The sequence below is a fragment of the Pungitius pungitius genome, unplaced genomic scaffold (genome assembly GCF_949316345.1).
Source record: "Pungitius pungitius unplaced genomic scaffold, fPunPun2.1 scaffold_24, whole genome shotgun sequence".
NCBI lineage: Eukaryota > Metazoa > Chordata > Actinopteri > Perciformes > Gasterosteidae > Pungitius > Pungitius pungitius.
The window spans coordinates 355,048-379,182 of NW_026909886.1; the positions used below are offsets into that span (position 1 = coordinate 355,048).

General features: G+C 43.9%; 34 non-coding genes across 34 annotated transcripts; all 34 read left to right on the top strand.

Annotated features, from left to right (window-relative positions):
* Positions 1-263: 263 nt before the first annotated feature.
* On the top strand, positions 264-382 carry LOC134119088 (5S ribosomal RNA). Its single transcript, XR_009950650.1, has one exon. It is a non-coding gene; the product is annotated as a 5S ribosomal RNA (ribosomal RNA).
* Positions 383-721: 339 nt separating this feature from the next.
* Positions 722-840, top strand: LOC134118751 (5S ribosomal RNA). Its single transcript, XR_009950312.1, has one exon. It is a non-coding gene; the product is annotated as a 5S ribosomal RNA (ribosomal RNA).
* Positions 841-1,581: 741 nt separating this feature from the next.
* On the top strand, positions 1,582-1,700 carry LOC134118730 (5S ribosomal RNA). The gene has a single exon (XR_009950291.1). It is a non-coding gene; the product is annotated as a 5S ribosomal RNA (ribosomal RNA).
* Positions 1,701-2,039: 339 nt separating this feature from the next.
* Positions 2,040-2,158, top strand: LOC134118741 (5S ribosomal RNA). The gene has a single exon (XR_009950302.1). It is a non-coding gene; the product is annotated as a 5S ribosomal RNA (ribosomal RNA).
* Positions 2,159-2,554: 396 nt separating this feature from the next.
* Positions 2,555-2,673, top strand: LOC134119145 (5S ribosomal RNA). The gene has a single exon (XR_009950707.1). It is a non-coding gene; the product is annotated as a 5S ribosomal RNA (ribosomal RNA).
* A 3,159-nt stretch (positions 2,674-5,832) lies between these two features.
* On the top strand, positions 5,833-5,951 carry LOC134118752 (5S ribosomal RNA). Its single transcript, XR_009950313.1, has one exon. It is a non-coding gene; the product is annotated as a 5S ribosomal RNA (ribosomal RNA).
* Positions 5,952-6,290: 339 nt separating this feature from the next.
* Positions 6,291-6,409, top strand: LOC134118763 (5S ribosomal RNA). The gene has a single exon (XR_009950324.1). It is a non-coding gene; the product is annotated as a 5S ribosomal RNA (ribosomal RNA).
* Positions 6,410-6,805: 396 nt separating this feature from the next.
* LOC134119089 (5S ribosomal RNA) lies at positions 6,806-6,924 on the top strand. Its single transcript, XR_009950651.1, has one exon. It is a non-coding gene; the product is annotated as a 5S ribosomal RNA (ribosomal RNA).
* A 339-nt stretch (positions 6,925-7,263) lies between these two features.
* LOC134118774 (5S ribosomal RNA) lies at positions 7,264-7,382 on the top strand. The gene has a single exon (XR_009950335.1). It is a non-coding gene; the product is annotated as a 5S ribosomal RNA (ribosomal RNA).
* Positions 7,383-7,778: 396 nt separating this feature from the next.
* LOC134119090 (5S ribosomal RNA) lies at positions 7,779-7,897 on the top strand. Its single transcript, XR_009950652.1, has one exon. It is a non-coding gene; the product is annotated as a 5S ribosomal RNA (ribosomal RNA).
* A 339-nt stretch (positions 7,898-8,236) lies between these two features.
* On the top strand, positions 8,237-8,355 carry LOC134118753 (5S ribosomal RNA). Its single transcript, XR_009950314.1, has one exon. It is a non-coding gene; the product is annotated as a 5S ribosomal RNA (ribosomal RNA).
* Positions 8,356-9,096: 741 nt separating this feature from the next.
* LOC134118785 (5S ribosomal RNA) lies at positions 9,097-9,215 on the top strand. The gene has a single exon (XR_009950346.1). It is a non-coding gene; the product is annotated as a 5S ribosomal RNA (ribosomal RNA).
* A 339-nt stretch (positions 9,216-9,554) lies between these two features.
* On the top strand, positions 9,555-9,673 carry LOC134118797 (5S ribosomal RNA). The gene has a single exon (XR_009950358.1). It is a non-coding gene; the product is annotated as a 5S ribosomal RNA (ribosomal RNA).
* Positions 9,674-10,069: 396 nt separating this feature from the next.
* Positions 10,070-10,188, top strand: LOC134119146 (5S ribosomal RNA). Its single transcript, XR_009950708.1, has one exon. It is a non-coding gene; the product is annotated as a 5S ribosomal RNA (ribosomal RNA).
* Positions 10,189-13,347: 3,159 nt separating this feature from the next.
* Positions 13,348-13,466, top strand: LOC134117920 (5S ribosomal RNA). The gene has a single exon (XR_009949476.1). It is a non-coding gene; the product is annotated as a 5S ribosomal RNA (ribosomal RNA).
* A 396-nt stretch (positions 13,467-13,862) lies between these two features.
* LOC119202565 (5S ribosomal RNA) lies at positions 13,863-13,981 on the top strand. The gene has a single exon (XR_005115989.2). It is a non-coding gene; the product is annotated as a 5S ribosomal RNA (ribosomal RNA).
* A 339-nt stretch (positions 13,982-14,320) lies between these two features.
* LOC134118817 (5S ribosomal RNA) lies at positions 14,321-14,439 on the top strand. The gene has a single exon (XR_009950378.1). It is a non-coding gene; the product is annotated as a 5S ribosomal RNA (ribosomal RNA).
* A 396-nt stretch (positions 14,440-14,835) lies between these two features.
* On the top strand, positions 14,836-14,954 carry LOC134119091 (5S ribosomal RNA). The gene has a single exon (XR_009950653.1). It is a non-coding gene; the product is annotated as a 5S ribosomal RNA (ribosomal RNA).
* A 339-nt stretch (positions 14,955-15,293) lies between these two features.
* LOC134118754 (5S ribosomal RNA) lies at positions 15,294-15,412 on the top strand. Its single transcript, XR_009950315.1, has one exon. It is a non-coding gene; the product is annotated as a 5S ribosomal RNA (ribosomal RNA).
* Positions 15,413-16,153: 741 nt separating this feature from the next.
* On the top strand, positions 16,154-16,272 carry LOC134118828 (5S ribosomal RNA). Its single transcript, XR_009950389.1, has one exon. It is a non-coding gene; the product is annotated as a 5S ribosomal RNA (ribosomal RNA).
* Positions 16,273-16,611: 339 nt separating this feature from the next.
* Positions 16,612-16,730, top strand: LOC134118839 (5S ribosomal RNA). Its single transcript, XR_009950400.1, has one exon. It is a non-coding gene; the product is annotated as a 5S ribosomal RNA (ribosomal RNA).
* Positions 16,731-17,126: 396 nt separating this feature from the next.
* LOC134118850 (5S ribosomal RNA) lies at positions 17,127-17,245 on the top strand. Its single transcript, XR_009950411.1, has one exon. It is a non-coding gene; the product is annotated as a 5S ribosomal RNA (ribosomal RNA).
* Positions 17,246-17,584: 339 nt separating this feature from the next.
* On the top strand, positions 17,585-17,703 carry LOC134118702 (5S ribosomal RNA). The gene has a single exon (XR_009950263.1). It is a non-coding gene; the product is annotated as a 5S ribosomal RNA (ribosomal RNA).
* Positions 17,704-18,099: 396 nt separating this feature from the next.
* LOC134118861 (5S ribosomal RNA) lies at positions 18,100-18,218 on the top strand. Its single transcript, XR_009950422.1, has one exon. It is a non-coding gene; the product is annotated as a 5S ribosomal RNA (ribosomal RNA).
* Positions 18,219-18,557: 339 nt separating this feature from the next.
* On the top strand, positions 18,558-18,676 carry LOC134118872 (5S ribosomal RNA). The gene has a single exon (XR_009950433.1). It is a non-coding gene; the product is annotated as a 5S ribosomal RNA (ribosomal RNA).
* A 396-nt stretch (positions 18,677-19,072) lies between these two features.
* LOC134119092 (5S ribosomal RNA) lies at positions 19,073-19,191 on the top strand. The gene has a single exon (XR_009950654.1). It is a non-coding gene; the product is annotated as a 5S ribosomal RNA (ribosomal RNA).
* A 339-nt stretch (positions 19,192-19,530) lies between these two features.
* LOC134118883 (5S ribosomal RNA) lies at positions 19,531-19,649 on the top strand. The gene has a single exon (XR_009950444.1). It is a non-coding gene; the product is annotated as a 5S ribosomal RNA (ribosomal RNA).
* A 396-nt stretch (positions 19,650-20,045) lies between these two features.
* LOC134118894 (5S ribosomal RNA) lies at positions 20,046-20,164 on the top strand. The gene has a single exon (XR_009950455.1). It is a non-coding gene; the product is annotated as a 5S ribosomal RNA (ribosomal RNA).
* Positions 20,165-20,503: 339 nt separating this feature from the next.
* On the top strand, positions 20,504-20,622 carry LOC134118906 (5S ribosomal RNA). The gene has a single exon (XR_009950467.1). It is a non-coding gene; the product is annotated as a 5S ribosomal RNA (ribosomal RNA).
* Positions 20,623-21,363: 741 nt separating this feature from the next.
* Positions 21,364-21,482, top strand: LOC134118917 (5S ribosomal RNA). The gene has a single exon (XR_009950478.1). It is a non-coding gene; the product is annotated as a 5S ribosomal RNA (ribosomal RNA).
* Positions 21,483-22,223: 741 nt separating this feature from the next.
* Positions 22,224-22,342, top strand: LOC134118928 (5S ribosomal RNA). The gene has a single exon (XR_009950489.1). It is a non-coding gene; the product is annotated as a 5S ribosomal RNA (ribosomal RNA).
* A 339-nt stretch (positions 22,343-22,681) lies between these two features.
* Positions 22,682-22,800, top strand: LOC134118939 (5S ribosomal RNA). Its single transcript, XR_009950500.1, has one exon. It is a non-coding gene; the product is annotated as a 5S ribosomal RNA (ribosomal RNA).
* A 396-nt stretch (positions 22,801-23,196) lies between these two features.
* Positions 23,197-23,315, top strand: LOC134118950 (5S ribosomal RNA). Its single transcript, XR_009950511.1, has one exon. It is a non-coding gene; the product is annotated as a 5S ribosomal RNA (ribosomal RNA).
* A 339-nt stretch (positions 23,316-23,654) lies between these two features.
* On the top strand, positions 23,655-23,773 carry LOC134118961 (5S ribosomal RNA). The gene has a single exon (XR_009950522.1). It is a non-coding gene; the product is annotated as a 5S ribosomal RNA (ribosomal RNA).
* Positions 23,774-24,135: the final 362 nt, after the last annotated feature.

The window sequence follows — 24,135 nt, forward strand, 5'->3', positions numbered from 1 at the left end:
ATCATCAAAAATGATTCCGTTTCATGGTTGCTAAATTAGTGTTGATCAACATTTAACAATTGGCATACTTTTGTTTGTAATTTAGCCGTTCAAATACAGGTGCTAACCCAACATGTTAGAATTGCCAGTGAAGAAAAGTAAAGTTACCTTCAGGTTTTAGGAACCTCTCTTGCCAATCCTAAGAACTGCTTCAATTTTAGAAAAACAAACTCTTCTGATTATCTTTGACACGTTTTAAAGGATTAGGAAAAAGATAAAAAGCAGCTTACTGCCATACCTCTCTGGTTCCGCCCGATCTCGTCTGATCTCGGAAGCTAAGCAGAGCAGGGCCTGGTTAGTACCTGGATGGAAGACCGCCTGGGAATCCCAGGTGCCGTAAGCTTTTTCACTTCTCTCTCCGAAAGCCGCCCAGCGCCGCAGATTGTACACCTACACAATTGTAAAAAGCATTTCACATTGTAGAAGAGATGCAATAGGAAGAAGATGAAAGGTGGCTTACGTCCATACCATCGTCAGGCCATTTGAGGTGGCGGGGACTGCAATGGCCATCCACCGATTGGCTGGGACTCCTGGGCGGGTCTTCTCTAGTCCATCCAATTTTCGGCATAGGATGTCACAGCCTTCTTTGCATACCCTTATTTAACCCACACAAAGATGCCAACGGCAGGCGTGACATAATTTTTTGACGCATTATAAAGGATTAGGAAAAAGATAAAGAGCAGCTTACGGCCTTACCTCTCTGGTTCCGCCCGATCTCGTCTGATCTCGGAAGCTAAGCAGAGCAGGGCCTGGTTAGTACCTGGATGGAAGACCGCCTGGGAATCCCAGGTGCCGTAAGCTTTTTCACTTCTCTCTCCGAAAGCCGCCCAGCGCCGCAGATTGTACACCTACACAATTGTAAAAAGCATTTCACATTGTAGAAGAGATGCAATAGGAAGAAGATGAAAGGTGGCTTACGTCCATACCATCGTCAGGCCATTTGAGGTGGCGGGGACTGCAATGGCCATCCACCGATTGGCTGGGACTCCTGGGCGGGTCTTCTCTAGTCCATCCAATTTTCGGCATAGGATGTCACAGCCTTCTTTGCATACCCTTATTTAACCCACACAAAGATGCCAACGGCAGGCGTGACATAATTTTTTGACGCATTATAAAGGATTAGGGGAATCCCAGGTGCCGTAAGCTTTTTCACTTCTCTCTGGAAGCCGCCGAGCGCCGCAGATTGTACACCTACAAATTACAAAAAGTATATCACATTGTCGAAGAGATGCATGTTTAGTGTTGTTTTAACGTTGGATATATAAGGAACTTAGACAATATCATCAAAATTGATTCCGTTTCATGGTTGCTAAATTAGTGTTGATCAACATTTAACAATTGGCATACTTTTGTTTGTAATTTAGCCGTTGAAATACAGGTGCTAACCCAACATGTTAGAATTGCCAGTGAAGAAAAGTAAAGTTACCTTCAGGTTTTAGGAACCTCTCTTGCCAATCCTAAGAACTGCTTCAATTTTAGAAAAAGAAACTCTTCTGATTATCTTTGACACGTTTTAAAGGATTAGGAAAAAGGTAAAAAGCAGCTTACGGCCATACCTCTCTGGTTCCGCCCGATCTCGTCTGATCTCGGAAGCTAAGCAGAGCAGGGCCTGGTTAGTACCTGGATGGAAGACCGCCTGGGAATCCCAGGTGCCGTAAGCTTTTTCACTTCTCTCTCCGAAAGCCGCCCAGCGCCGCAGATTGTACACCTACACAATTGTAAAAAGCATTTCACATTGTAGAAGAGATGCAATAGGAAGAAGATGAAAGGTGGCTTACGTCCATACCATCGTCAGGCCATTTGAGGTGGCGGGGACTGCAATGGCCATCCACCGATTGGCTGGGACTCCTGGGCGGGTCTTCTCTAGTCCATCCAATTTTCGGCATAGGATGTCACAGCCTTCTTTGCATACCCTTATTTAACCCACACAAAGATGCCAACGGCAGGCGTGACATAATTTTTTGACGCATTATAAAGGATTAGGAAAAAGATAAAAAGCAGCTTACGGCCATACCTCTCTGGTTCCGCCCGATCTCGTCTGATCTCGGAAGCTAAGCAGAGCAGGGCCTGGTTAGTACCTGGATGGAAGACCGCCTGGGAATCCCAGGTGCCGTAAGCTTTTTCACTTCTCTCTGGAAGCCGCCGAGCGCCGCAGATTGTACACCTACAAATTACAAAAAGTATATCACATTGTCGAAGAGATGCATGTTTAGTGTTGTTTTAACGTTGGATATATAAGGAACTTAGACAATATCATCAAAAATGATTCCGTTTCATGGTTGCTAAATTAGTGTTGATCAACATTTAACAATTGGCATACTTTTGTTTGTAATTTAGCCGTTCAAATACAGGTGCTAACCCAACATGTTAGAATTGCCAGTGAAGAAAAGTAAAGTTACCTTCAGGTTTTAGGAACCTCTCTTGCCAATCCTAAGAACTGCTTCAATTTTAGAAAAACAAACTCTTCTGATTATCTTTGACACGTTTTAAAGGATTAGGAAAAAGGTAAAAAGCAGCTTACGGCCATACCTCTCTGGTTCCGCCCGATCTCGTCTGATCTCGGAAGCTAAGCAGAGCAGGGCCTGGTTAGTACCTGGATGGAAGACCGCCTGGGAATCCCAGGTGCCGTAAAAGTCCTTTGTGATAAGGATATAGCTGTACAGGACATAGAGACTGCAATCAAAAATCTTAAAAAGAATAAGAGCCCGGGGTCCGACGGACTTACGGCAGAACTGTATCAGGGTTTCCCAGAGTTTTTCTCCCCAATCCTGCTTCAAGTGTTTGAAGAAATGGAGAAGGAAAAAAAAACTTCAGATAAGCTTACGGAGGGGATCATCACATTAATATACAAGAAGAAAGGGAGTAAAGATAAGTTAGACTATTACAGACCAATAAGTGTTTTAAATATGGATTATAAAATCATTGCAAAAATATTAGCCTTTAGGATGAGGGAGGTGATAAAAGGTATTGTTACAGAAACGCAAACGTATGGTATTCCAGGCAGGGAGATTAATGATAATATAATAACGGTAAAAAATGTAGTGGGGATCCTAAATAGGGAAGGTGGGTGTTTATTGGGGATCGATCTAGAGAAAGCGTTTGATCGAGTAGAGCATAGTTTTTTGTGGGAGGTGTTAAGTAAATATGGTTTTGGGGAGAGATATATTAACTGGGTTAAATTATTGTATGTGAATGCCAGAAGCAGGATTAAGGTAAATGGGTTCCTGACCGATCAGGTGGGGCTGCGGAGGTCAATACGACAGGGATGCCCTATGTCAGCTACGCTCTTCAGCCTGGTGGTAGAACCGTTGGCTTTAATGATAAATAACGATGATAGGATAGTGGGGATCAATACGAATGGGAATAGGAATTTAAAAGTAGTACAGTATGCAGATGATATTAATATATTTTTAAGAAATAGTACATATATAGAGAGGGTAATGAATCATATTAATGATTACGAAAAGGCTTCGGGAGCTAAAGTTAACAGTGGGAAATCAGAAATAATGGTGTTTAAAGAAGATAGCATGGATATAAATAAATGGGGTTTCAAATTAGTAGATGAGAGGAAAGTTTTAGGAGTGTATATAGGGAAAAACGAAAGCGCTGCCCGGGATAAAAACTGGCATGAAGCCATAAAACGAACTAGAAATATCTGTAATATGTGGCAGGCCCGTGGGCTTACCATCAGAGGGAAGGTAAAAGTGTGTAATGCGCTGGTACTGTCAACAATTGTACATATTTTGGGATCTTGCGAGCTGCCCGAATGGGCGCTCCATTCTCTGAATAGTGTGACATCCTCTTTTTTGTGGAGAGGGAAGGGAAATATGATAGCACGCAAGACCTTAATAGCTAAGAAAGAGGAGGGGGGTCTAACTCTGATGGATATTGGTGCCAAAAGAGATGCGCTAAGGGTTAAAATGCTTGGACGGTTTTTGGATGCGAAGAGGAAGCATCCTTGGAAAGACACCCTGGCAGGGCTCCTGGCTGAATACGGAGAGAAGAGCTACTTCAATTTAGGTGCCTTCAGTCCCAGGGATGTGATTGGGGGGCTGCCGGGGTTCTATCGTGAGGTGCTGGAGGCTTGGGACAAGATTCTTCCCCACCTCAGCCTTGACTGCAAATGGAGAGCGCACGTGATGCAGTTACCTTTTCTCAACTCCCCTTTCTTTGTTTATGCAGGAAGGCCCATTGTGTCGAAAGCACTCGAGAGTGCGGGGTTGACCTCCTTGGGGAGCATATGTAAAGCAGCAGGAGATTGGGTTTTTGATATAAACAAAACGGAAGTAGGCCTCAAAAGAGCCAATGTTAGGTATAGAGCAAAACAAATTAGAGATGTTGGTGCAAGAGTATTTAACTGTGTGGACAATGATTGGTTACACCTTACAGATGACGAGGAGCGGATGCAGGACGATGAAATGGAATTCCTTCTGTGCCTCGGGGACAAGTATACGCCAATAGGTAAAGCCAAAACAAAATGCATTTATAACATACTGGTACGGAAAGTGGCCATGAAGCCTGCATCGGAGAAAAGGTGGAAGGAACTTTTCCCAGATGAGCAGATGGGGACCATTTGGTTAAATTTAGATGTACCTCACCTACCACATGCTTTATTCCAAGCAGATTTCAAGCTGAGGCACAGGAGGATATACACTAGTATTGTCCTGCATCAGATCCACAAAAACATTTGTCAAAGGACGTGTGCTGTGTGTGAAAGGGAAGACGAAGATCTGGAGCATCTATTTTTGAAATGTTCCGGTTTAAATTCCATTCACACATATATCAAATCTATATTGACGACCTGTTGTGGAGTGGGGGCCAAACACATTGGCCAGTGGGAGTGGGTCTGGCTTTTTGGCTTGCCAAAAAAGAAAGATAGTACAACAATTGCAACCAACACCATTCTTGGCTTTGCGAGATATGCGGTACTCTTAAAAAGGAACAGGGCGCTATTTGATCACAAAAAAACAGACGTAATTGAAATGTTTAAGAATATGTTTAAAGCGCATGTAAAGCTGTTATTTATGTGTAAAAGGGAATGGTGCAAGAAACATTTTATGGAAGGTACCACAATATGTAGCATTGATGAAGAGAAGTTATGCTTCTCCTTGTGAACCATATGGTTGTGTGAAAATAAGGTTGTGTGGATTACCCCCTAGAAGGCCCTTTGTTTTAGGGTTTTCTTTCGTATGGTTTTGTGTAGTGTTTTATTTTGTTTTGTATGTCGGTACCCTCTGGGTTGTATGTATTTTAAAATAAAATGTCATGTATTTTTGATAATAAAAGATAAAAAAAAAAAGTTCCGCCCGATCTCGTCTGATCTCGGAAGCTAAGCAGAGTAGGGCCTGGTTAGTACCTGGATGGAAGACCGCCTGGGAATCCCAGGTGCCGTAAGCTTTTTCACTTCTCTCTCTGAAAGCCGCCCAGCGCCGTAGATTGTACACCTACACAATTGTAAAAAAAATTTCACATTGTAGAAGAGGTGCATGTTTAGTGTTGTTTTAACGTTGGATATGAAAGGAAATTAGACAATATTATCCAAAATGATTCCGTTTCATGATTGCTAAATTAGTGTTGATCAACATTTACGATTGGCATACTATTGTTTGTAATTTAGCCGTTGAAATACAGGTGCTAACCCAACATGTTAGAATTGCCAGTGAAGAAAAGTAAAGTTACCTTCAGGCTTTAGGAACCTCTCTTGCCAATGCTAAGAACTGCTTCAATTTTAGAAAAAGAAACTTCTGATTAACTTTGACACGTTTTAAAGGATTAGGAAAAAGATGAAAAGCAGCTTACGGCCATACCTCTCTGGTTCCGCCCGATCTCGTCTGATCTCGGAAGCTAAGCAGAGCAGGGCCTGGTTAGTACCTGGATGGAAGACCGCCTGGGAATCCCAGGTGCCGTAAGCTTTTTCACTTCTCTCTCCGAAAGCCGCCCAGCGCCGCAGATTGTACACCTACACAATTGTAAAAAGCATTTCACATTGTAGAAGAGATGCAATAGGAAGAAGATGAAAGGTGGCTTACGTCCATACCATCGTCAGGCCATTTGAGGTGGCGGGGACTGCAATGGCCATCCACCGATTGGCTTGGACTCCTGGGCGGGTCTTCTCTAGTCCATCCAATTTTCGGCATAGGATGTCACAGCCTTCTTTGCATACCCTTATTTAACCCACACAAAGATGCCAACGGCAGGCGTGACATAATTTTTTGACGCATTATAAAGGATTAGGAAAAAGATAAAGAGCAGCTTACGGCCATACCTCTCTGGTTCCGCCCGATCTCGTCTGATCTCGGAAGCTAAGCAGAGCAGGGCCTGGTTAGTACCTGGATGGAAGACCGCCTGGGAATCCCAGGTGCCGTAAGCTTTTTCACTTCTCTCCGGAAGCCGCCGAGCGCCGCAGATTGTACACCTACAAATTACAAAAAGTATATCACATTGTCGAAGAGATGCATGTTTAGTGTTGTTTTAACGTTGGATATATAAGGAACTTAGACAATATCATCAAAAATGATTCCGTTTCATGGTTGCTAAATTAGTGTTGATCAACATTTAACAATTGGCATACTTTTGTTTGTAATTTAGCCGTTCAAATACAGGTGCTAACCCAACATGTTAGAATTGCCAGTGAAGAAAAGTAAAGTTACCTTCAGGTTTTAGGAACCTCTCTTGCCAATCCTAAGAACTGCTTCAATTTTAGAAAAACAAACTCTTCTGATTATCTTTGACACGTTTTAAAGGATTAGGAAAAAGATAAAAAGCAGCTTACTGCCATACCTCTCTGGTTCCGCCCGATCTCGTCTGATCTCGGAAGCTAAGCAGAGCAGGGCCTGGTTAGTACCTGGATGGAAGACCGCCTGGGAATCCCAGGTGCCGTAAGCTTTTTCACTTCTCTCTCCGAAAGCCGCCCAGCGCCGCAGATTGTACACCTACACAATTGTAAAAAGCATTTCACATTGTAGAAGAGATGCAATAGGAAGAAGATGAAAGGTGGCTTACGTCCATACCATCGTCAGGCCATTTGAGGTGGCGGGGACTGCAATGGCCATCCACCGATTGGCTGGGACTCCTGGGCGGGTCTTCTCTAGTCCATCCAATTTTCGGCATAGGATGTCACAGCCTTCTTTGCATACCCTTATTTAACCCACACAAAGATGCCAACGGCAGGCGTGACATAATTTTTTGACGCATTATAAAGGATTAGGAAAAAGATAAAGAGCAGCTTACGGCCATACCTCTCTGGTTCCGCCCGATCTCGTCTGATCTCGGAAGCTAAGCAGAGCAGGGCCTGGTTAGTACCTGGATGGAAGACCGCCTGGGAATCCCAGGTGCCGTAAGCTTTTTCACTTCTCTCCGGAAGCCGCCGAGCGCCGCAGATTGTACACCTACAAATTACAAAAAGTATATCACATTGTCGAAGAGATGCATGTTTAGTGTTGTTTTAACGTTGGATATATAAGGAACTTAGACAATATCATCAAAAATGATTCCGTTTCATGGTTGCTAAATTAGTGTTGATCAACATTTAACAATTGGCATACTTTTGTTTGTAATTTAGCCGTTCAAATACAGGTGCTAACCCAACATGTTAGAATTGCCAGTGAAGAAAAGTAAAGTTACCTTCAGGTTTTAGGAACCTCTCTTGCCAATCCTAAGAACTGCTTCAATTTTAGAAAAACAAACTCTTCTGATTATCTTTGACACGTTTTAAAGGATTAGGAAAAAGATAAAAAGCAGCTTACTGCCATACCTCTCTGGTTCCGCCCGATCTCGTCTGATCTCGGAAGCTAAGCAGAGCAGGGCCTGGTTAGTACCTGGATGGAAGACCGCCTGGGAATCCCAGGTGCCGTAAGCTTTTTCACTTCTCTCTCCGAAAGCCGCCCAGCGCCGCAGATTGTACACCTACACAATTGTAAAAAGCATTTCACATTGTAGAAGAGATGCAATAGGAAGAAGATGAAAGGTGGCTTACGTCCATACCATCGTCAGGCCATTTGAGGTGGCGGGGACTGCAATGGCCATCCACCGATTGGCTGGGACTCCTGGGCGGGTCTTCTCTAGTCCATCCAATTTTCGGCATAGGATGTCACAGCCTTCTTTGCATACCCTTATTTAACCCACACAAAGATGCCAACGGCAGGCGTGACATAATTTTTTGACGCATTATAAAGGATTAGGAAAAAGATAAAGAGCAGCTTACGGCCTTACCTCTCTGGTTCCGCCCGATCTCGTCTGATCTCGGAAGCTAAGCAGAGCAGGGCCTGGTTAGTACCTGGATGGAAGACCGCCTGGGAATCCCAGGTGCCGTAAGCTTTTTCACTTCTCTCTCCGAAAGCCGCCCAGCGCCGCAGATTGTACACCTACACAATTGTAAAAAGCATTTCACATTGTAGAAGAGATGCAATAGGAAGAAGATGAAAGGTGGCTTACGTCCATACCATCGTCAGGCCATTTGAGGTGGCGGGGACTGCAATGGCCATCCACCGATTGGCTGGGACTCCTGGGCGGGTCTTCTCTAGTCCATCCAATTTTCGGCATAGGATGTCACAGCCTTCTTTGCATACCCTTATTTAACCCACACAAAGATGCCAACGGCAGGCGTGACATAATTTTTTGACGCATTATAAAGGATTAGGGGAATCCCAGGTGCCGTAAGCTTTTTCACTTCTCTCTGGAAGCCGCCGAGCGCCGCAGATTGTACACCTACAAATTACAAAAAGTATATCACATTGTCGAAGAGATGCATGTTTAGTGTTGTTTTAACGTTGGATATATAAGGAACTTAGACAATATCATCAAAATTGATTCCGTTTCATGGTTGCTAAATTAGTGTTGATCAACATTTAACAATTGGCATACTTTTGTTTGTAATTTAGCCGTTGAAATACAGGTGCTAACCCAACATGTTAGAATTGCCAGTGAAGAAAAGTAAAGTTACCTTCAGGTTTTAGGAACCTCTCTTGCCAATCCTAAGAACTGCTTCAATTTTAGAAAAAGAAACTCTTCTGATTATCTTTGACACGTTTTAAAGGATTAGGAAAAAGGTAAAAAGCAGCTTACGGCCATACCTCTCTGGTTCCGCCCGATCTCGTCTGATCTCGGAAGCTAAGCAGAGCAGGGCCTGGTTAGTACCTGGATGGAAGACCGCCTGGGAATCCCAGGTGCCGTAAGCTTTTTCACTTCTCTCTCCGAAAGCCGCCCAGCGCCGCAGATTGTACACCTACACAATTGTAAAAAGCATTTCACATTGTAGAAGAGATGCAATAGGAAGAAGATGAAAGGTGGCTTACGTCCATACCATCGTCAGGCCATTTGAGGTGGCGGGGACTGCAATGGCCATCCACCGATTGGCTGGGACTCCTGGGCGGGTCTTCTCTAGTCCATCCAATTTTCGGCATAGGATGTCACAGCCTTCTTTGCATACCCTTATTTAACCCACACAAAGATGCCAACGGCAGGCGTGACATAATTTTTTGACGCATTATAAAGGATTAGGAAAAAGATAAAAAGCAGCTTACGGCCATACCTCTCTGGTTCCGCCCGATCTCGTCTGATCTCGGAAGCTAAGCAGAGCAGGGCCTGGTTAGTACCTGGATGGAAGACCGCCTGGGAATCCCAGGTGCCGTAAGCTTTTTCACTTCTCTCTGGAAGCCGCCGAGCGCCGCAGATTGTACACCTACAAATTACAAAAAGTATATCACATTGTCGAAGAGATGCATGTTTAGTGTTGTTTTAACGTTGGATATATAAGGAACTTAGACAATATCATCAAAAATGATTCCGTTTCATGGTTGCTAAATTAGTGTTGATCAACATTTAACAATTGGCATACTTTTGTTTGTAATTTAGCCGTTCAAATACAGGTGCTAACCCAACATGTTAGAATTGCCAGTGAAGAAAAGTAAAGTTACCTTCAGGTTTTAGGAACCTCTCTTGCCAATCCTAAGAACTGCTTCAATTTTAGAAAAACAAACTCTTCTGATTATCTTTGACACGTTTTAAAGGATTAGGAAAAAGGTAAAAAGCAGCTTACGGCCATACCTCTCTGGTTCCGCCCGATCTCGTCTGATCTCGGAAGCTAAGCAGAGCAGGGCCTGGTTAGTACCTGGATGGAAGACCGCCTGGGAATCCCAGGTGCCGTAAAAGTCCTTTGTGATAAGGATATAGCTGTACAGGACATAGAGACTGCAATCAAAAATCTTAAAAAGAATAAGAGCCCGGGGTCCGACGGACTTACGGCAGAACTGTATCAGGGTTTCCCAGAGTTTTTCTCCCCAATCCTGCTTCAAGTGTTTGAAGAAATGGAGAAGGAAAAAAAAACTTCAGATAAGCTTACGGAGGGGATCATCACATTAATATACAAGAAGAAAGGGAGTAAAGATAAGTTAGACTATTACAGACCAATAAGTGTTTTAAATATGGATTATAAAATCATTGCAAAAATATTAGCCTTTAGGATGAGGGAGGTGATAAAAGGTATTGTTACAGAAACGCAAACGTATGGTATTCCAGGCAGGGAGATTAATGATAATATAATAACGGTAAAAAATGTAGTGGGGATCCTAAATAGGGAAGGTGGGTGTTTATTGGGGATCGATCTAGAGAAAGCGTTTGATCGAGTAGAGCATAGTTTTTTGTGGGAGGTGTTAAGTAAATATGGTTTTGGGGAGAGATATATTAACTGGGTTAAATTATTGTATGTGAATGCCAGAAGCAGGATTAAGGTAAATGGGTTCCTGACCGATCAGGTGGGGCTGCGGAGGTCAATACGACAGGGATGCCCTATGTCAGCTACGCTCTTCAGCCTGGTGGTAGAACCGTTGGCTTTAATGATAAATAACGATGATAGGATAGTGGGGATCAATACGAATGGGAATAGGAATTTAAAAGTAGTACAGTATGCAGATGATATTAATATATTTTTAAGAAATAGTACATATATAGAGAGGGTAATGAATCATATTAATGATTACGAAAAGGCTTCGGGAGCTAAAGTTAACAGTGGGAAATCAGAAATAATGGTGTTTAAAGAAGATAGCATGGATATAAATAAATGGGGTTTCAAATTAGTAGATGAGAGGAAAGTTTTAGGAGTGTATATAGGGAAAAACGAAAGCGCTGCCCGGGATAAAAACTGGCATGAAGCCATAAAACGAACTAGAAATATCTGTAATATGTGGCAGGCCCGTGGGCTTACCATCAGAGGGAAGGTAAAAGTGTGTAATGCGCTGGTACTGTCAACAATTGTACATATTTTGGGATCTTGCGAGCTGCCCGAATGGGCGCTCCATTCTCTGAATAGTGTGACATCCTCTTTTTTGTGGAGAGGGAAGGGAAATATGATAGCACGCAAGACCTTAATAGCTAAGAAAGAGGAGGGGGGTCTAACTCTGATGGATATTGGTGCCAAAAGAGATGCGCTAAGGGTTAAAATGCTTGGACGGTTTTTGGATGCGAAGAGGAAGCATCCTTGGAAAGACACCCTGGCAGGGCTCCTGGCTGAATACGGAGAGAAGAGCTACTTCAATTTAGGTGCCTTCAGTCCCAGGGATGTGATTGGGGGGCTGCCGGGGTTCTATCGTGAGGTGCTGGAGGCTTGGGACAAGATTCTTCCCCACCTCAGCCTTGACTGCAAATGGAGAGCGCACGTGATGCAGTTACCTTTTCTCAACTCCCCTTTCTTTGTTTATGCAGGAAGGCCCATTGTGTCGAAAGCACTCGAGAGTGCGGGGTTGACCTCCTTGGGGAGCATATGTAAAGCAGCAGGAGATTGGGTTTTTGATATAAACAAAACGGAAGTAGGCCTCAAAAGAGCCAATGTTAGGTATAGAGCAAAACAAATTAGAGATGTTGGTGCAAGAGTATTTAACTGTGTGGACAATGATTGGTTACACCTTACAGATGACGAGGAGCGGATGCAGGACGATGAAATGGAATTCCTTCTGTGCCTCGGGGACAAGTATACGCCAATAGGTAAAGCCAAAACAAAATGCATTTATAACATACTGGTACGGAAAGTGGCCATGAAGCCTGCATCGGAGAAAAGGTGGAAGGAACTTTTCCCAGATGAGCAGATGGGGACCATTTGGTTAAATTTAGATGTACCTCACCTACCACATGCTTTATTCCAAGCAGATTTCAAGCTGAGGCACAGGAGGATATACACTAGTATTGTCCTGCATCAGATCCACAAAAACATTTGTCAAAGGACGTGTGCTGTGTGTGAAAGGGAAGACGAAGATCTGGAGCATCTATTTTTGAAATGTTCCGGTTTAAATTCCATTCACACATATATCAAATCTATATTGACGACCTGTTGTGGAGTGGGGGCCAAACACATTGGCCAGTGGGAGTGGGTCTGGCTTTTTGGCTTGCCAAAAAAGAAAGATAGTACAACAATTGCAACCAACACCATTCTTGGCTTTGCGAGATATGCGGTACTCTTAAAAAGGAACAGGGCGCTATTTGATCACAAAAAAACAGACGTAATTGAAATGTTTAAGAATATGTTTAAAGCGCATGTAAAGCTGTTATTTATGTGTAAAAGGGAATGGTGCAAGAAACATTTTATGGAAGGTACCACAATATGTAGCATTGATGAAGAGAAGTTATGCTTCTCCTTGTGAACCATATGGTTGTGTGAAAATAAGGTTGTGTGGATTACCCCCTAGAAGGCCCTTTGTTTTAGGGTTTTCTTTCGTATGGTTTTGTGTAGTGTTTTATTTTGTTTTGTATGTCGGTACCCTCTGGGTTGTATGTATTTTAAAATAAAATGTCATGTATTTTTGATAATAAAAGATAAAAAAAAAAAGTTCCGCCCGATCTCGTCTGATCTCGGAAGCTAAGCAGAGTAGGGCCTGGTTAGTACCTGGATGGAAGACCGCCTGGGAATCCCAGGTGCCGTAAGCTTTTTCACTTCTCTCTCTGAAAGCCGCCCAGCGCCGTAGATTGTACACCTACACAATTGTAAAAAAAATTTCACATTGTAGAAGAGGTGCATGTTTAGTGTTGTTTTAACGTTGGATATGAAAGGAAATTAGACAATATTATCCAAAATGATTCCGTTTCATGATTGCTAAATTAGTGTTGATCAACATTTACGATTGGCATACTATTGTTTGTAATTTAGCCGTTGAAATACAGGTGCTAACCCAACATGTTAGAATTGCCAGTGAAGAAAAGTAAAGTTACCTTCAGGCTTTAGGAACCTCTCTTGCCAATGCTAAGAACTGCTTCAATTTTAGAAAAAGAAACTTCTGATTAACTTTGACACGTTTTAAAGGATTAGGAAAAAGATGAAAAGCAGCTTACGGCCATACCTCTCTGGTTCCGCCCGATCTCGTCTGATCTCGGAAGCTAAGCAGAGCAGGGCCTGGTTAGTACCTGGATGGAAGACCGCCTGGGAATCCCAGGTGCCGTAAGCCTTTTCACTTCTCTCCGGAAGCCGCCGAGCGCCGCAGATTGTACACCTACAAATTACAAAAAGTATATCACATTGTCGAAGAGATGCATGTTTAGTGTTGTTTTAACGTTGGATATATAAGGAACTTAGACAATATCATCAAAATTGATTCCGTTTCATGGTTGCTAAATTAGTGTTGATCAACATTTAACAATTGGCATACTTTTGTTTGTAATTTAGCCGTTGAAATACAGGTGCTAACCCAACATGTTAGAATTGCCAGTGAAGAAAAGTAAAGTTACCTTCAGGTTTTAGGAACCTCTCTTGCCAATCCTAAGAACTGCTTCAATTTTAGAAAAAGAAACTCTTCTGATTATCTTTGACACGTTTTAAAGGATTAGGAAAAAGATAAAAAGCAGCTTACGGCCATACCTCTCTGGTTCCGCCCGATCTCGTCTGATCTCGGAAGCTAAGCAGAGCAGGGCCTGGTTAGTACCTGGATGGAAGACCGCCTGGGAATCCCAGGTGCCGTAAGCTTTTTCACTTCTCTCTCCGAAAGCCGCCCAGCGCCGCAGATTGTACACCTACACAATTGTAAAAAGCATTTCACATTGTAGAAGAGATGCAATAGGAAGAAGATGAAAGGTGGCTTACGTCCATACCATCGTCAGGCCATTTGAGGTGGCGGGGACTGCAATGGCCATCCACCGATTGGCTTGGACTCCTGGGCGGGTCTTCTCTAGTCCATCCAATTTTCGGCATAGGATGTCACAGCCTTCTTTGCATACCCTTATTTAACCCACACAAAGATGCCAACGGCAGGCGTGACATAATTTTTTGACGCATTATAAAGGATTAGGAAAAAGATAAAGAGCAGCTTACGGCCATACCTCTCTGGTTCCGCCCGATCTCGTCTGATCTCGGAAGCTAAGCAGAGCAGGGCCTGGTTAGTACCTGGATGGAAGACCGCCTGGGAATCCCAGGTGCCGTAAGCTTTTTCACTTCTCTCCGGAAGCCGCCGAGCGCCGCAGATTGTACACCTACAAATTACAAAAAGTATATCACATTGTCGAAGAGATGCATGTTTAGTGTTGTTTTAACGTTGGATATATAAGGAACTTAGACAATATCATCAAAAATGATTCCGTTTCATGGTTGCTAAATTAGTGTTGATCAACATTTAACAATTGGCATACTTTTGTTTGTAATTTAGCCGTTCAAATACAGGTGCTAACCCAACATGTTAGAATTGCCAGTGAAGAAAAGTAAAGTTACCTTCAGGTTTTAGGAACCTCTCTTGCCAATCCTAAGAACTGCTTCAATTTTAGAAAAACAAACTCTTCTGATTATCTTTGACACGTTTTAAAGGATTAGGAAAAAGATAAAAAGCAGCTTACTGCCATACCTCTCTGGTTCCGCCCGATCTCGTCTGATCTCGGAAGCTAAGCAGAGCAGGGCCTGGTTAGTACCTGGATGGAAGACCGCCTGGGAATCCCAGGTGCCGTAAGCTTTTTCACTTCTCTCTCCGAAAGCCGCCCAGCGCCGCAGATTGTACACCTACACAATTGTAAAAAGCATTTCACATTGTAGAAGAGATGCAATAGGAAGAAGATGAAAGGTGGCTTACGTCCATACCATCGTCAGGCCATTTGAGGTGGCGGGGACTGCAATGGCCATCCACCGATTGGCTGGGACTCCTGGGCGGGTCTTCTCTAGTCCATCCAATTTTCGGCATAGGATGTCACAGCCTTCTTTGCATACCCTTATTTAACCCACACAAAGATGCCAACGGCAGGCGTGACATAATTTTTTGACGCATTATAAAGGATTAGGAAAAAGATAAAGAGCAGCTTACGGCCTTACCTCTCTGGTTCCGCCCGATCTCGTCTGATCTCGGAAGCTAAGCAGAGCAGGGCCTGGTTAGTACCTGGATGGAAGACCGCCTGGGAATCCCAGGTGCCGTAAGCTTTTTCACTTCTCTCTCCGAAAGCCGCCCAGCGCCGCAGATTGTACACCTACACAATTGTAAAAAGCATTTCACATTGTAGAAGAGATGCAATAGGAAGAAGATGAAAGGTGGCTTACGTCCATACCATCGTCAGGCCATTTGAGGTGGCGGGGACTGCAATGGCCATCCACCGATTGGCTGGGACTCCTGGGCGGGTCTTCTCTAGTCCATCCAATTTTCGGCATAGGATGTCACAGCCTTCTTTGCATACCCTTATTTAACCCACACAAAGATGCCAACGGCAGGCGTGACATAATTTTTTGACGCATTATAAAGGATTAGGGGAATCCCAGGTGCCGTAAGCTTTTTCACTTCTCTCTGGAAGCCGCCGAGCGCCGCAGATTGTACACCTACAAATTACAAAAAGTATATCACATTGTCGAAGAGATGCATGTTTAGTGTTGTTTTAACGTTGGATATATAAGGAACTTAGACAATATCATCAAAATTGATTCCGTTTCATGGTTGCTAAATTAGTGTTGATCAACATTTAACAATTGGCATACTTTTGTTTGTAATTTAGCCGTTGAAATACAGGTGCTAACCCAACATGTTAGAATTGCCAGTGAAGAAAAGTAAAGTTACCTTCAGGTTTTAGGAACCTCTCTTGCCAATCCTAAGAACTGCTTCAATTTTAGAAAAAGAAACTCTTCTGATTATCTTTGACACGTTTTAAAGGATTAGGAAAAAGGTAAAAAGCAGCTTACGGCCATACCTCTCTGGTTCCGCCCGATCTCGTCTGATCTCGGAAGCTAAGCAGAGCAGGGCCTGGTTAGTACCTGGATGGAAGACCGCCTGGGAATCCCAGGTGCCGTAAGCTTTTTCACTTCTCTCTCCGAAAGCCGCCCAGCGCCGCAGATTGTACACCTACACAATTGTAAAAAGCATTTCACATTGTAGAAGAGATGCAATAGGAAGAAGATGAAAGGTGGCTTACGTCCATACCATCGTCAGGCCATTTGAGGTGGCGGGGACTGCAATGGCCATCCACCGATTGGCTGGGACTCCTGGGCGGGTCTTCTCTAGTCCATCCAATTTTCGGCATAGGATGTCACAGCCTTCTTTGCATACCCTTATTTAACCCACACAAAGATGCCAACGGCAGGCGTGACATAATTTTTTGACGCATTATAAAGGATTAGGAAAAAGATAAAAAGCAGCTTACGGCCATACCTCTCTGGTTCCGCCCGATCTCGTCTGATCTCGGAAGCTAAGCAGAGCAGGGCCTGGTTAGTACCTGGATGGAAGACCGCCTGGGAATCCCAGGTGCCGTAAGCTTTTTCACTTCTCTCTGGAAGCCGCCGAGCGCCGCAGATTGTACACCTACAAATTACAAAAAGTATATCACATTGTCGAAGAGATGCATGTTTAGTGTTGTTTTAACGTTGGATATATAAGGAACTTAGACAATATCATCAAAAATGATTCCGTTTCATGGTTGCTAAATTAGTGTTGATCAACATTTAACAATTGGCATACTTTTGTTTGTAATTTAGCCGTTCAAATACAGGTGCTAACCCAACATGTTAGAATTGCCAGTGAAGAAAAGTAAAGTTACCTTCAGGTTTTAGGAACCTCTCTTGCCAATCCTAAGAACTGCTTCAATTTTAGAAAAACAAACTCTTCTGATTATCTTTGACACGTTTTAAAGGATTAGGAAAAAGATAAAAAGCAGCTTACGGCCATACCTCTCTGGTTCCGCCCGATCTCGTCTGATCTCGGAAGCTAAGCAGAGCAGGGCCTGGTTAGTACCTGGATGGAAGACCGCCTGGGAATCCCAGGTGCCGTAAGCTTTTTCACTTCTCTCTCCGAAAGCCGCCCAGCGCCGCAGATTGTACACCTACACAATTGTAAAAAGCATTTCACATTGTAGAAGAGATGCAATAGGAAGAAGATTAAAGGTGGCTTACGTCCGTACCATCGTCAGGCCATTTGAGGTGGCGGGGACTGCAATGGCCATCCACCGATTGGCTGGGACTCCTGGGCGGGTCTTCTCTAGTCCATCCAATTTTCGGCATAGGATGTCACAGCCTTCTTTGCATACCCTTATTTAACCCACACAAAGATGCCAACGGCAGGCGTGACATAATTTTTTGACGCATTATAAAGGATTAGGAAAAAGATAAAGAGCAGCTTACGGCAATACCTCTCTGGTTCCGCCCGATCTCGTCTGATCTCGGAAGCTAAGCAGAGCAGGGCCTGGTTAGTACCTGGATGGAAGACCGCCTGGGAATCCCAGGTGCCGTAAGCTTTTTCACTTCTCTCTGGAAGCCGCCGAGCGCCGCAGATTGTACACCTACAAATTACAAAAAGTATATCACATTGTCGAAGAGATGCATGTTTAGTGTTGTTTTAACGTTGGATATATAAGGAACTTAGACAATCTAATCAAAAATGATTCCGTTTCATGGTTGCTAAATTAGTGTTGATCAACATTTAACAATTGGCATACTTTTGTTTGTAATTTAGCCGTTGAAATACAGGTGCTAACCCAACATGTTAGAATTGCCAGTGAAGAAAAGTAAAGTTACCTTCAGGTTTTAGGAACCTCTCTTGCCAATCCTAAGAACTGCTTCAATTTTAGAAAAAGAAACTCTTCTGATTATCTTTGACACGTTTTAAAGGATTAGGAAAAAGATAAAAAGCAGCTTACGGCCATACCTCTCTGGTTCCGCCCGATCTCGTCTGATCTCGGAAGCTAAGCAGAGCAGGGCCTGGTTAGTACCTGGATGGAAGACCGCCTGGGAATCCCAGGTGCCGTAAGCTTTTTCACTTCTCTCTCCGAAAGCCGCCCAGCGCCGCAGATTGTACACCTACACAATTGTAAAAAGCATTTCACATTGTAGAAGAGATGCAATAGGAAGAAGATGAAAGGTGGCTTACGTCCATACCATCGTCAGGCCATTTGAGGTGGCGGGGACTGCAATGGCCATCCACCGATTGGCTTGGACTCCTGGGCGGGTCTTCTCTAGTCCATCCAATTTTCGGCATAGGATGTCACAGCCTTCTTTGCATACCCTTATTTAACCCACACAAAGATGCCAACGGCAGGCGTGACATAATTTTTTGACGCATTATAAAGGATTAGGAAAAAGATAAAGAGCAGCTTACGGCCATACCTCTCTGGTTCCGCCCGATCTCGTCTGATCTCGGAAGCTAAGCAGAGCAGGGCCTGGTTAGTACCTGGATGGAAGACCGCCTGGGAATCCCAGGTGCCGTAAGCTTTTTCACTTCTCTCCGGAAGCCGCCGAGCGCCGCAGATTGTACACCTACAAATTACAAAAAGTATATCACATTGTCGAAGAGATGCATGTTTAGTGTTGTTTTAACGTTGGATATATAAGGAACTTAGACAATATCATCAAAAATGATTCCGTTTCATGGTTGCTAAATTAGTGTTGATCAACATTTAACAATTGGCATACTTTTGTTTGTAATTTAGCCGTTCAAATACAGGTGCTAACCCAACATGTTAGAATTGCCAGTGAAGAAAAGTAAAGTTACCTTCAGGTTTTAGGAACCTCTCTTGCCAATCCTAAGAACTGCTTCAATTTTAGAAAAACAAACTCTTCTGATTATCTTTGACACGTTTTAAAGGATTAGGAAAAAGATAAAAAGCAGCTTACTGCCATACCTCTCTGGTTCCGCCCGATCTCGTCTGATCTCGGAAGCTAAGCAGAGCAGGGCCTGGTTAGTACCTGGATGGAAGACCGCCTGGGAATCCCAGGTGCCGTAAGCTTTTTCACTTCTCTCTCCGAAAGCCGCCCAGCGCCGCAGATTGTACACCTACACAATTGTAAAAAGCATTTCACATTGTAGAAGAGATGCAATAGGAAGAAGATGAAAGGTGGCTTACGTCCATACCATCGTCAGGCCATTTGAGGTGGCGGGGACTGCAATGGCCATCCACCGATTGGCTGGGACTCCTGGGCGGGTCTTCTCTAGTCCATCCAATTTTCGGCATAGGATGTCACAGCCTTCTTTGCATACCCTTATTTAACCCACACAAAGATGCCAACGGCAGGCGTGACATAATTTTTTGACGCATTATAAAGGATTAGGAAAAAGATAAAAAGCAGCTTACGGCCATACCTCTCTGGTTCCGCCCGATCTCGTCTGATCTCGGAAGCTAAGCAGAGCAGGGCCTGGTTAGTACCTGGATGGAAGACCGCCTGGGAATCCCAGGTGCCGTAAGCTTTTTCACTTCTCTCTGGAAGCCGCCGAGCGCCGCAGATTGTACACCTACAAATTACAAAAAGTATATCACATTGTCGAAGAGATGCATGTTTAGTGTTGTTTTAACGTTGGATATATAAGGAACTTAGACAATATCATCAAAAATGATTCCGTTTCATGGTTGCTAAATTAGTGTTGATCAACATTTAACAATTGGCATACTTTTGTTTGTAATTTAGCCGTTCAAATACAGGTGCTAACCCAACATGTTAGAATTGCCAGTGAAGAAAAGTAAAGTTACCTTCAGGTTTTAGGAACCTCTCTTGCCAATCCTAAGAACTGCTTCAATTTTAGAAAAACAAACTCTTCTGATTATCTTTGACACGTTTTAAAGGATTAGGAAAAAGATAAAAAGCAGCTTACGGCCATACCTCTCTGGTTCCGCCCGATCTCGTCTGATCTCGGAAGCTAAGCAGAGCAGGGCCTGGTTAGTACCTGGATGGAAGACCGCCTGGGAATCCCAGGTGCCGTAAGCTTTTTCACTTCTCTCTCCGAAAGCCGCCCAGCGCCGCAGATTGTACACCTACACAATTGTAAAAAGCATTTCACATTGTAGAAGAGATGCAATAGGAAGAAGATGAAAGGTGGCTTACGTCCGTACCATCGTCAGGCCATTTGAGGTGGCGGGGACTGCAATGGCCATCCACCGATTGGCTGGGACTCCTGGGCGGGTCTTCTCTAGTCCATCCAATTTTCGGCATAGGATGTCACAGCCTTCTTTGCATACCCTTATTTAACCCACACAAAGATGCCAACGGCAGGCGTGACATAATTTTTTGACGCATTATAAAGGATTAGGAAAAAGATAAAGAGCAGCTTACGGCCATACCTCTCTGGTTCCGCCCGATCTCGTCTGATCTCGGAAGCTAAGCAGAGCAGGGCCTGGTTAGTACCTGGATGGAAGACCGCCTGGGAATCCCAGGTGCCGTAAGCTTTTTCACTTCTCTCTCCGAAAGCCGCCCAGCGCCGCAGATTGTACACCTACACAATTGTAAAAAGCATTTCACATTGTAGAAGAGATGCAATAGGAAGAAGATGAAAGGTGGCTTACGTCCATACCATCGTCAGGCCATTTGAGGTGGCGGGGACTGCAATGGCCATCCACCGATTGGCTGGGACTCCTGGGCGGGTCTTCTCTAGTCCATCCAATTTTCGGCATAGGATGTCACAGCCTTCTTTGCATACCCTTATTTAACCCACACAAAGATGCCAACGGCAGGCGTGACATAATTTTTTGACGCATTATAAAGGATTAGGGGAATCCCAGGTGCCGTAAGCTTTTTCACTTCTCTCTGGAAGCCGCCGAGCGCCGCAGATTGTACACCTACAAATTACAAAAAGTATATCACATTGTCGAAGAGATGCATGTTTAGTGTTGTTTTAACGTTGGATATATAAGGAACTTAGACAATATCATCAAAATTGATTCCGTTTCATGGTTGCTAAATTAGTGTTGATCAACATTTAACAATTGGCATACTTTTGTTTGTAATTTAGCCGTTGAAATACAGGTGCTAACCCAACATGTTAGAATTGCCAGTGAAGAAAAGTAAAGTTACCTTCAGGTTTTAGGAACCTCTCTTGCCAATCCTAAGAACTGCTTCAATTTTAGAAAAAGAAACTCTTCTGATTATCTTTGACACGTTTTAAAGGATTAGGAAAAAGGTAAAAAGCAGCTTACGGCCATACCTCTCTGGTTCCGCCCGATCTCGTCTGATCTCGGAAGCTAAGCAGAGCAGGGCCTGGTTAGTACCTGGATGGAAGACCGCCTGGGAATCCCAGGTGCCGTAAGCTTTTTCACTTCTCTCTCCGAAAGCCGCCCAGCGCCGCAGATTGTACACCTACACAATTGTAAAAAGCATTTCACATTGTAGAAGAGATGCAATAGGAAGAAGATGAAAGGTGGCTTACGTCCATACCATCGTCAGGCCATTTGAGGTGGCGGGGACTGCAATGGCCATCCACCGATTGGCTGGGACTCCTGGGCGGGTCTTCTCTAGTCCATCCAATTTTCGGCATAGGATGTCACAGCCTTCTTTGCATACCCTTATTTAACCCACACAAAGATGCCAACGGCAGGCGTGACATAATTTTTTGACGCATTATAAAGGATTAGGGGAATCCCAGGTGCCGTAAGCTTTTTCACTTCTCTCTGGAAGCCGCCGAGCGCCGCAGATTGTACACCTACAAATTACAAAAAGTATATCACATTGTCGAAGAGATGCATGTTTAGTGTTGTTTTAACGTTGGATATATAAGGAACTTAGACAATATCATCAAAATTGATTCCGTTTCATGGTTGCTAAATTAGTGTTGATCAACATTTAACAATTGGCATACTTTTGTTTGTAATTTAGCCGTTGAAATACAGGTGCTAACCCAACATGTTAGAATTGCCAGTGAAGAAAAGTAAAGTTACCTTCAGGTTTTAGGAACCTCTCTTGCCAATCCTAAGAACTGCTTCAATTTTAGAAAAAGAAACTCTTCTGATTATCTTTGACACGTTTTAAAGGATTAGGAAAAAGGTAAAAAGCAGCTTACGGCCATACCTCTCTGGTTCCGCCCGATCTCGTCTGATCTCGGAAGCTAAGCAGAGCAGGGCCTGGTTAGTACCTGGATGGAAGACCGCCTGGGAATCCCAGGTGCCGTAAGCTTTTTCACTTCTCTCTCCGAAAGCCGCCCAGCGCCGCAGATTGTACACCTACACAATTGTAAAAAGCATTTCACATTGTAGAAGAGATGCAATAGGAAGAAGATGAAAGGTGGCTTACGTCCATACCATCGTCAGGCCATTTGAGGTGGCGGGGACTGCAATGGCCATCCACCGATTGGCTGGGACTCCTGGGCGGGTCTTCTCTAGTCCATCCAATTTTCGGCATAGGATGTCACAGCCTTCTTTGCATACCCTTATTTAACCCACACAAAGATGCCAACGGCAGGCGTGACATAATTTTTTGACGCATTATAAAGGATTAGGAAAAAGATAAAAAGCAGCTTACGGCCATACCTCTCTGGTTCCGCCCGATCTCGTCTGATCTCGGAAGCTAAGCAGAGCAGGGCCTGGTTAGTACCTGGATGGAAGACCGCCTGGGAATCCCAGGTGCCGTAAGCTTTTTCACTTCTCTCTGGAAGCCGCCGAGCGCCGCAGATTGTACACCTACAAATTACAAAAAGTATATCACATTGTCGAAGAGATGCATGTTTAGTGTTGTTTTAACGTTGGATATATAAGGAACTTAGACAATATCATCAAAAATGATTCCGTTTCATGGTTGCTAAATTAGTGTTGATCAACATTTAACAATTGGCATACTTTTGTTTGTAATTTAGCCGTTCAAATACAGGTGCTAACCCAACATGTTAGAATTGCCAGTGAAGAAAAGTAAAGTTACCTTCAGGTTTTAGGAACCTCTCTTGCCAATCCTAAGAACTGCTTCAATTTTAGAAAAACAAACTCTTCTGATTATCTTTGACACGTTTTAAAGGATTAGGAAAAAGATAAAAAGCAGCTTACGGCCATACCTCTCTGGTTCCGCCCGATCTCGTCTGATCTCGGAAGCTAAGCAGAGCAGGGCCTGGTTAGTACCTGGATGGAAGACCGCCTGGGAATCCCAGGTGCCGTAAGCTTTTTCACTTCTCTCTCCGAAAGCCGCCCAGCGCCGCAGATTGTACACCTACACAATTGTAAAAAGCATTTCACATTGTAGAAGAGATGCAATAGGAAGAAGATGAAAGGTGGCTTACGTCCGTACCATCGTCAGGCCATTTGAGGTGGCGGGGACTGCAATGGCCATCCACCGATTGGCTGGGACTCCTGGGCGGGTCTTCTCTAGTCCATCCAATTTTCGGCATAGGATGTCACAGCCTTCTTTGCATACCCTTATTTAACCCACACAAAGATGCCAACGGCAGGCGTGACATAATTTTTTGACGCATTATAAAGGATTAGGAAAAAGATAAAGAGCAGCTTACGGCCATACCTCTCTGGTTCCGCCCGATCTCGTCTGATCTCGGAAGCTAAGCAGAGCAGGGCCTGGTTAGTACCTGGATGGAAGACCGCCTGGGAATCCCAGGTGCCGTAAGCTTTTTCACTTCTCTCTCCGAAAGCCGCCCAGCGCCGCAGATTGTACACCTACACAATTGTAAAAAGCATTTCACATTGTAGAAGAGATGCAATAGGAAGAAGATGAAAGGTGGCTTACGTCCATACCATCGTCAGGCCATTTGAGGTGGCGGGGACTGCAATGGCCATCCACCGATTGGCTGGGACTCCTGGGCGGGTCTTCTCTAGTCCATCCAATTTTCGGCATAGGATGTCACAGCCTTCTTTGCATACCCTTATTTAACCCACACAAAGATGCCAACGGCAGGCGTGACATAATTTTTTGACGCATTATAAAGGATTAGGGGAATCCCAGGTGCCGTAAGCTTTTTCACTTCTCTCTGG